Raw genomic sequence first — 8,012 nt, 5'->3', positions numbered from 1 at the left:
TCTATACAAAACCATCCCTATAACCGCTGGTGAGTCCATATCTGGACTCATAACAAACCCATATCTTGACCTCTGACCCCCTGACCTGATCGTCCCTCCCTCCCTCCCTCCCTCCCTCCCGCCCATCCCCTCTGTCCTTCCTCCCCACCAGACGTCAAATCCAAAAACCAATGCTTCTGTGACTGAGTCTCTCAGCGCAGGACTGGATCAGAGCTACTCCAAAAGAACAAAGAAAGGCAAATGAAGACTTAAATCAAGAAGAAACACACACATACATACAAACACACATGCATCCCAAAAAAAAAAACAAATTTAAAAAATGACTGAAAAACCGAGATAAAGTAGAGATATGGTTTATGTTTTAGCCATTGTATGGCTGTTCAAGTTAGCTTTTTTGTAAAAGCCCTTGTATAGTTAAAAAATGACTGAGTTCAGGGTCGCTGGGGTGAGAGCTGGCTATCACACCGGAGAGTCCTTAACCAAGAGGGGGGAAGTTGGTCTGTGGAGCTGAGGGTCTCGGCTCGCCTGCTGGCCCGCTGAGGCCGTGGAGGACGTCCGTCCATCCATCCGTCCGTCTGTCTGTCTGTCCGGTGAGGGGAGCGCGTCAAAACATTGGACTTCCCTTTCAAAAGACTAGTGTCGTGGATTCTTCCCCGTAGGCTAAGGTGACGGCTTTAAGAGGAGCTCTGACATCCGTTCAGTGTCTGAAAACGCACTTAAGGGGGAGGGGAAGGTGTCACACAGAAGAAGAGCAAAGGGGATGCACATGGCGTTACTACTGAGTAGGAAAAATTTACACAATTGCCAACTTCAAGGTTTCAGTTTCCTTGTTCTTACCAAGGGAAAGTTGAGAGCGACTATCTTTTTTAGTTACATATTGACATGTGATTTTTCAGTGCCTGAATGTATAAATAGTAGAGGGTTATTTAATTACTAATTTCAGAGCTTTTTTACGATGTTAACAGTCTGAATACAAGCATTGCATTCCTTTTTCAGATACATTCCTCTCCAAAAACTCAAAGAAAATGTCTTAATGTATTGCATAACATTGCCTCCATTACACAGTAACTCTAAATGTTTTGAAAACCTTTTCTTTTTCTATTTATACTAACACCTTGAAAAACAAAAAAAGTTCAGTTCAGAGAGTAAGGGAGAAAGAGAGAGAGAGATTAAGAGAAAATTTGTGGGTGTGTTTGTCAGAGAGAGAGAGAGAGAGAAAGAGAGAGAGTTCACTTTTAGCTCAATGCTGCACACTCATACACAAAACAATGAAATATGTAGTCTACCTTTTTCACCACCACAAATCAGAGCTTCCACTGGTCTTCAGATAATGGCATGGCTTGAGGTTTGCTGGGATTTACGGCCACACAGGCGCACAATACTGGCCGAACTGAGAAACCAACCCCGCCCCTTTGCATGGTTCTGTGCAAAAACGACGATGGAACAAAAAACTTCTTTGGATGGCTTGATGATTTACATGATTTTGATTTTGTTATGTTCACTTTTGTTGGTTTGTTTTCCTTTATTTTTTTCTTTTTTTTACTGAAATTTCCTTTTTTTTTTATTAGGATACCTAGGATTTTTAGAGTTGCAGAATCTAGAGAGTTGCAGTAATGTGATACTGTATAACAATGCATTCCCTGTTTAAAATATGACATGAAGAAAAATCAACATTTAAAAAGAAATCCTGAAAGAATACAAATAAAAGTGCTGAAGAAACTTGGATGGTTACAGAACAGTGAATTGGTCCCTCAGCGAGTTTAACATTACAGTATCAGGGTTTAGCTTTCCATTTGTAAACGACCTTGAAACACATACAGTAAGGTAGAAGAAGACAACCTGAATCATAAAATATCAAAAGCATGGTAGATGACTCAACCTAGAGTTGTGATGACTGAATTTGGTTCGAAGAGGAAATTTTTAGGATCCAAAAGGTTTCATCCCAAAACACATATGATGAGCACATGCAACCTTTGTGTTGCTGCGAGCAGATGAGAAATTTGGCAGGTTAGTGGGTTAGCATGCTTTCCTAAAGTAGTTTGTATGGTAGGTAGTCTGCCTGCGTCTGAGTAAACCGAGGCCTGGATGTTAAAGAATGTTACTGATCATCTTTATCGCCCCTAAAGCCAGCGAACAAACAGGACGTTACTTCTTTGTGAGATGCTTGGGACTGAAGCAGGTCCAAGTCAAACCCTGTGAGGCGGCGAGCGCTCCCACAGGCTCTGCACCGGCCGCAGAGAGCACTTCATTTAAGAACATATTCAGTTTGCTATGAATGGGACTTAATCAAGCATGAATATTAGCTTTTTTTTTTCTTTCTTCAACTTGAGTTGATGAAGCATGACTCTTTACTGCCCCCACCTCTCCTACAGTGCTACACTCCACCCTCCAGTACGAAGGGATCTATCATGTCATTACAGTCTCCGTTTCAATCAGTGTCCTTCAGCGAGGCGGTGCAGCTAGTGGAGGACTATCTGCTTGATTATGACCTTACCTGCCTGCTCGTATCTAAGGTTTCCACCTCTTCATTACATCGGAGATTTAGCCTCTCGTTTGTCATCTGTCATCATTAAGAACATTAGTCCCCATACACAAAGAGGCTTCTCAAATGGCCTGCAGCAAAGACCTTTGAGTGGTTCAAATGGGGGGAAAAAAAACTGAAAGAAAGAAGCAGGGGAACCCCCGGGTCATGTTCCATGTTGCACTCAGTGTGTAATATTCAGTTACACCGGGAAGGATCACAGATGCTGGAGCGTCTTCCCCCAGAGAGAGAGAGAGAGGAGACAGCACTGTTATTAAAGACTTCATCCTTCATCCTTCATCTAGCAGTAGGAGAGAGAGAGAGGGAGAGAGAGAGAGAGTAGATTGGAAAAGAGAGGAAGACGGGAGCCATAGCTCATTTACTGACAGACGTCCGTTTTGGCCCATGGGGGTTGTGAACAGCAAGAGTGGGTGTCCCGTGAATATGACCTCATTGTAGATGTCGCAGAGCAAACGGGACAAATGGTGTACCGCAGGGGAACAGCCAGCTGGGTGCAATGCACAGCATGTTGCAGATATGCAGTAGAAAAACAATATAGGAAGGAGACGAAGGGTATGAAGTTTAACGCAAATCAAGAGACAACGTTTTATTCATTTAACACAGTTTGTTTTCTTACTGATGGAGGTATGAGCCAGGTTGCTTTTTTCTTTTTCTTTACCCTATTGTGAGGGCACGTTCTTCTTCTCTTGCTTTTCGTCTGTTCTCCTCCTGTTGACGACAAAGACCTGCCCAAACACCATTCCAATATTTGATAGTGATCCGATTTTCTCCGCTAGAAAAAAAAAAAAATACACTGTCATAGTGAAGCGAGGGACATTCATGATGTTATTCTGATGACGGTAGATAAGTGAAAGTGATAAATGCATCCCAGAGTCTTTTACTATCCAGAAAAGTAGGCTTTCCTCATAGAGCAGGCATCAGAATATACTTCTACTGAACAAAAACAGAATGAAAAACCCCAAAAAGTGAAAAAATGTAAACCATCATTGTTCTGTGTACACTGCCACATAATGCATAATGTACGTAGTAGCACTGGAATAAATCAACTTTTAATGGATGGCAAATGGGTTTTACATGGTATGTTCTCTGTATACTGTACGTTGTTCCTTCATTTTGCAGGTGAACTTTTGTCCTAGCAAGGAGAGACACCAAGGTCAAATCATTAAAGACTATCTTCAGCTATGACCATAACTCTCTTCTTTTTTACTATAGATTTACTCATCATTTGAAAGAATTCCTCATTCATTATATTCATCACATTAACACATTGTTGCTGCAAGCGCAGCTATGTCCGAACTCCCACAGTAACACCATTTCCTCCTATCTGAAACTTTCCAACCACATATTTGTTTTTGCTAAGATTAGCGCAGAAGAAGAAGAAGAAGCAGGGAAAGGGCAACAGTGTTAAGCCAATGAGACTGAAGAGCGGCCTGGCTCATGTGCTGACAGCCACACACATTATACCGCTCTTTCTATAAAATAAACGGTGAGGCAGGAACGTCCTAAAACATGATTACAGCGGGACGTGTCGATATAAACATAAACACAGCGCTCCAGAGGACACACAGCTGCCAAGGCCCCGTTCCAAGGTGAACTGTGAGCTGCGCACAACACACACACACCTATTAATGTTCGAATAACGAGCTACTATTCATGTCCACGTGCCCAAACAAGGCTCGGCTTGGTTAATTACGGCCAAATCAGGAGGGACTTGGCAGCGGACCGATATCCCATAAGAGTAGCAGAGGCAGTCACCCTGCAGTTGTTGCTACACAACCCCAAAGACACGCAGCACAGGAGACACAGCGGGCGCCAACTGCTGCACTACTGAGGCAGATATCACACTTATCCTTTTATGTATGAAAGTGATCATCCACCATTCCGAACTTTACAGAGCCAAATCTTTAAGTTTCATGAGGCATGTCTAACAAGGTAATTGGATGTTAGCTAAACAGCTTATTTGTGTCCGTAGTCCAGGTCAGGTGTACAACAATGAGCCTTCATTGCTTCTGAAACAAGGTGACATCCAATACATTCACTCTAATGCCAATCTCTTAATGTGCATAGCTAACATCCATTCATTCAGCTATGGCTTATCCCTGTGTTTAAGGGTTGAAAGGCAAAAAAACATGAGGAAAGAAAACAGGCTTCAAAGTACCGAGGATCTCCCCTAGAGGGTACTGAAGATCAGCCTACAGTGAGAGAAGACGAGGAGACAAGGGGAGGAAGCAGACTGCAGCGGACCGAAGATGACCCTCGGAGCGGGAAAGGACGAGGGAAGGAGGCGACTCGCGGAGTATTGAGGCTCGCCCTCAGAGTGTGAAGAGACAGGGGGAGGAATCAGGCCGCGGGGCGTTGAGGATCGCCCCGGAGTGTGAAAAGGTCCTTCAGGGACAGCTTGCAGCAGGCAGGGGAAGTCATTTATTGAATTTATTACATGCCCACTTCTTCTCCCTGTCTGCCCCTGGGAGCTAATAGCTAGCAGCTGCATTATGCTAAACACCCTCCCTATCACTTTCTGCTAACGTGGTTTGGCATACACTTGGGGAAATCAGAGAGAATGGGAGTATTGATCCTGGTTTTTTGGTCTTTTTTTAATGCACGGTGGTGGAGTGGTAGAGAGTGGGCGTGAAGGGCCTTTTCAGCCCAGAGAATGAGGATGTTTTTTTTTGAGTGTCATTTATTTCAGCATCCATCATTTCTCTCTCTCTCTCTCTCTCTCTCTCTTCCTCTCTCTCTCTCTCTGTTGCTCATTTCTCTCTCTGATAGGTCTGAGGGTAGCGGAATGAACCGATACAAATGAGCTTGTCTGTTGGAGGCTGCCGTAGCTTCCCTGCTTCATTTAGCTGTGAAGGAAGAAAAGGGCCCATTTTAGAGCCCGCACGCCATGTGTCACGACTTGTGTCTGTGTGTGTGTGTGTGTGTGTGTGTGTGTGTGTATGTGTGCGTGCGTGTGTGTGTCTGAGTGTGTGTGTGTGTCTTTCTAAAGTATGTGTGGTTTCTCACGTTGGACATGTGTCCTCCACTTGACAGAATCTGAGTCTCAGCCAAGGCCAGAGACTCAGATCTATGATCATATCTCACATCACGCATGCATTTTTTATTAGTTTTGCCGATTGGCTTCCTCTAGCCATCCACCAATACTTCTATTGAACACTGACATCGCTCTGTGACTCATCTGTTAGTATTTGTTCATCCAATACATCAACCTCCACTCCAGCAATCAAAGTCAGGCTATTGATTGATGGGAGAATGCCACTGAAGAATAGAATATAACATTAGATTTTTCATCATATAAACATATACAATGTCATGAAGACGTGATTTTGCATCATAAGCAAAAAACACAAAAACTGTACTGTAACTGACAGCTGACATCACTTCCCATATGAGGACATATTCCATGACCTTGAGATAAAGCAATGCATTGTAAATGCATTGTAAAATATCGAAAATGCACGGGGGTCAATAGAATAGTCAATAGATATTCTATTCAACAGAATAGAATAGAATACATAACACTGACATTATAAAAAAGGAAAATTATGTCTCCTTTTCTTTATTCTAAGCTCCACACCATGACCTCATCTGGACTGAGCTTTACACATCACTTACACACATTTTGTTTTATGCTTTTACATAACTATTTTATATAATCATATATTTGATAGTGTGTGTATTTTAAGTAGCGAGAGGTGTCTAGCATCCTTTGCCCATATTATTTTCTTAAAGTCTTCACCCAAGCAGCATACTTCCACCTTTTTAAAGATATTTTTTAGATATATTTTCCATAATCCTATATTTTTTAGTAGTCAAGATTGTTTAATTGTTTGTATATTCTGTATGTGCACTGTTTGGTCTGGGAGGAACGGCATTTCGTTCTAATGTATGCGAGTACTGAGGAATGACATCTTGAATCCTGTGCTTACGTTATCATTAAAAAAACAAACATTTCAAAAAGGCCTTTACATATTTCACTTACAACTTATTTCACATATTCCACATGCTTATGTTACACAGAGCAGAGAGACGTGTATGCAATCTCTTCTATGTCATACGTCTTCTACTATTGACTGTATGTCAGCTTTATACGTCAGGCCAGTATTCTGCTGTATGTTATATATCCTATATGATACGTATCGTCTCTGTACATTAGGCCTGTATTGTATCACATGTTATGCGCAGCTCCTGCATTGTCAGTAGAGGACATGCAAGACAGTGCCAGATGAGGTAGCTCCAGGGCAAGGCCACTGGTGGGATTCACTACTCACTTGAGAGAGTAGCTTGCATTGTGTGTTTACTGTACTGTATTGACTATGAGTACAGGAGAGTGTGTGGGGGTGGAGGGGTCACTCCAGACGTCCTTGCCTTGAGCTCTCTCTACATGAAAATCAGCAGAGCTGTTGAAGAATTGCTGGCACAGAATGATGTCATATTATACAGCGGGAATGATGCTTGCAGTCGGATATGTAGAGTTCAATCGTGTTTCAAGAGAAATAATGTGCAGCTCTAACCACAGACAGTGCTATTGGTATAGGGGAATGATGTGGTATAAGATTGACTAGATATTGGTTATATCATATCAACAGCCTGCAGTTTGTTCTTTGGAAACGTTACAAAATCATTATCAGGGTCTATGAATTTAGCTGCCTCCATGCCAACTCTATTCTATTCTATTCTATTCTATTTGTAGTTCTATGCCTAGGGCATTCTTTACACATGACTGAAGAAACATGGTCAAGAGATGCTGGAACATGGCTGCTGGTTGGTGTTCACTGCGTCAGCACAGAGGTGAGCCAGGTATGTGAGAATATTAAAGGCAGCAGGGAAGAAGGCATGAGTGAGAAAGAGAAGGGCAGCAAATGGGAAGAAGAGACAGAGAGAGAACTCAGGGAGAGGGAGAGATAGAGAGAGAGAGAGAGAGAGAGAGATGGAGATTAAAAAAACCAAGGCAGAAGCACAGGCGTTTGCTGCCCTCTAGTGCCAAACGCTCCAGCTCCTTCTGTGACTACAACACGATTTCACAGTTCAGAAGAAAATGAATTATTCATAGATGATGGGATGATAAAGCAATATTTCATAGATCTTAGATATGGGATGTAATTGATAGCATAGGACTGATATCAAACACTTGGTTGTCACTAAAAATGACTGTAATCTCCTGGGCAAGCTGCTATTGTTGATAGCCTAAAGTGATATCCATAATACTTTAAGTACTGCTAGACAAAGCTGGGCCTGCAGTGTATATCAAATTTGAGATGTTCAGTGTATTGTACAATGATGGTGAGATGTATTTTTACAGCTGACACTATCTACTCATTGCTTATGAATAAACTTATATGGAATCTGAGTAGCCTAAACAGCCATCCAGGAGCTTTTGGAGCACCTGCTGTGGAGCACACACATCATTTCAGCACCTCCTCTCCTCTGTCTTTTGAATGTCAACATCCACAGCCTCGCTCTCCCACAG

This window comes from Centroberyx gerrardi, chromosome 13 (genome assembly GCF_048128805.1).
Source record: "Centroberyx gerrardi isolate f3 chromosome 13, fCenGer3.hap1.cur.20231027, whole genome shotgun sequence".
Classification (NCBI taxonomy): Eukaryota; Metazoa; Chordata; class Actinopteri; order Beryciformes; family Berycidae; genus Centroberyx; species Centroberyx gerrardi.
This window is presented reverse-complemented; position numbering follows the sequence as displayed.